Genomic DNA, 2,218 nt, shown 5'->3' with positions numbered 1-2,218 from the left:
AAAAAAAATTGTGGTGCAAATGATTAAAAAATAGATTTTTTTCATGTGAATCGCATATTTAACTATTAAGTAATGTTAGGTACAAGACATAAATAGACAAGTCAAAATAAATGTAGGAAGCTTATATACGGTTCATTTCCTCGAAATAATTATCCTATTGTAAATAGGAAAAAAAAAATCAAATAAGATCATAGGAGTAAAGATAGTCGAAACATTTAACATCAGAAACATCATATTGATAAACTAGCGTTGGTATTTCTGTCAAATAAACCGCAAAAAAACTATTAACTTAGATTATTTGCTATATAAATGCTGCTATACTAGGAATGCTATACTTTACAGGCCAGGTTACTACAAACAATATCACATGCAAATGCACTCTCCTCGCTAGCTAGGACCTCTCTCTCTCTCTCTCTCTCTCTCTCTCTCTCCGATTTGTGATAATTGCATGTCGCACAAGCTAGACAGTGTACCAACCTATCTCTGTTTAATTTCTTTCATCCGTAATGGCTCTACTTCAAAGCCCCAGCAATGGAGGAATCCCGCAAGATGGCTTCGAACCCAACAATCTCCTCGTATCGTTCTCCGACACCAATAGTTACAGCGACGACTTCGAATCCACCTGCTCCACCCTTACGTTAGCGCGCCCTCCAGCCCTGGCCGCGGCTACACCTCCAACCACGGCGGCTACTTCTTCAGCGCACCTGCGAGCCCCATGCATTTCGTGATCTCCTCGGCTCCCTCCTCCACCTATCCCTCCACCCAGCCCCTCGACACGTCGTCGTTCGAGTTCGAGTCTCGGTTCTCCCCAACGGTTCGGTAGCTGTTGGATCAATGAGCTCCGCCGACGAGCTTTTCCTCAACGGTCAGATCAGACCCATGAAGCTATCCTCGCACTTGCAGAGACCTCAGATCTTGGCCCCGCTGCTGGATCTCGATGAAGATGAAGAACTCGAGGAAGAAAGAGACAAAGCAACTTTAAAGCTGGAGCACTCAGATACAGTACTGAGAAGAGGCAGAGATCTCAAACTACGCAGTAGATCTCTGAACCGAAAAGCGAGATCGTTATCACCTATTCGAAACGCAGAGTTTCAAGCGCTTCAGCAAGAGGAAGAAGACGACGAAGACAAAACTAAACGCGTCGATGATCTTATCTTAAACTTGCAAGAAGATTTCGCAGGTGCTAAGCAAAGTGAAACCACCACCGTCTCGACCGAAACGACGCCGTCCCCTTCCGCCTCGTCTTCGAGGTCATCCTCTACCGGCAGGAACTCGAAGAAGTGGATATTCTTGAAGGAACTGTTATATAGAAGCAAAAGCGAGGGAAGAGGAGGAAACAGCAGAGAAAAGTTTTGGTCTTCCATATCTTCTTTAGCTCCTTCTTCGAAAGAAAAGCCGCCGCCTCCGGCTCCGAAAGAGAAAAAGGCAGAGAAACAGAAGCGAAGCAGTAAGCAAGCCGGAAGACCGGCCAATGGGGTTGCAGCAGCAAAGAGAAGGGTTCCGGCTCCGTCGGCGCACGAGTTGCACTACACGGCGTATAGAGCGCAGGCAGAGGAGATGAAGAGGAGGACGTATTTGCCGTACAGGCAGGGTCTGCTTGGATGTCTGGGCCTTAGTTTCAAAGGATACGGTGCGTTTAATGGACTTGATAGGAATTTGAATCCGGTCTCTTCCGGGTAGACCACAGAGATGATCAGCAGGGTTAAGCTTCCTTTTTATTAATTTGTACCTATATGTATATATCTATACACATGCATACTGTGATTATCTGTCTCTGAATCAGCGTCTTGAGCTGCTTGTACAGTTAAGCGAGACCATATATGTTGTGATCACTATTTTCGGATCCACCTATTGTTAGGAATGAATTTGGTATTTTAAATGAGACCATATAATCAAGATGAGCTCGATCTAATATCATATTAAATTATCATTAATCCGGTAACTTCATTTGATATGTTAGATTTACTTTATAATAAAAATAAATTTATAATTTGACGAACCGCATCAAGACACATCAATTTATAAAATTATTTTGTATAATCTATTTGTAGCTAGAATATTTCTCATATATGGAAGTTCCTAAGTTGGGAGCCAAGCCTAGCCAATGAGTAACATGCTCAGAAGACCCACTTTTTTTTTTGTTTAGTTCAATGTGTTAGAGCACTAGCATTGGACTCATCAAATGAGTCCAATCTTCAAAATTTGATGATTTTAGCTT

The 2,218-nt window shown here is 42.8% G+C and overlaps 1 pseudogene; it reads left to right on the top strand.

The window, feature by feature from the left end:
- Positions 1–331: 331 nt before the first annotated feature.
- Positions 332–1,892, top strand: LOC121263414 (annotated as a pseudogene).
- The last annotated feature ends 326 nt before the right edge of the window (positions 1,893–2,218 follow it).

This window comes from Juglans microcarpa x Juglans regia, chromosome 4S (assembly GCF_004785595.1).
Source record: "Juglans microcarpa x Juglans regia isolate MS1-56 chromosome 4S, Jm3101_v1.0, whole genome shotgun sequence".
Lineage (NCBI taxonomy): Eukaryota > Viridiplantae > Streptophyta > Magnoliopsida > Fagales > Juglandaceae > Juglans > Juglans microcarpa x Juglans regia.
The sequence above is the reverse complement of the archived record's forward strand: the minus strand, read 5'-3'. Positions and strand labels throughout refer to the sequence as shown.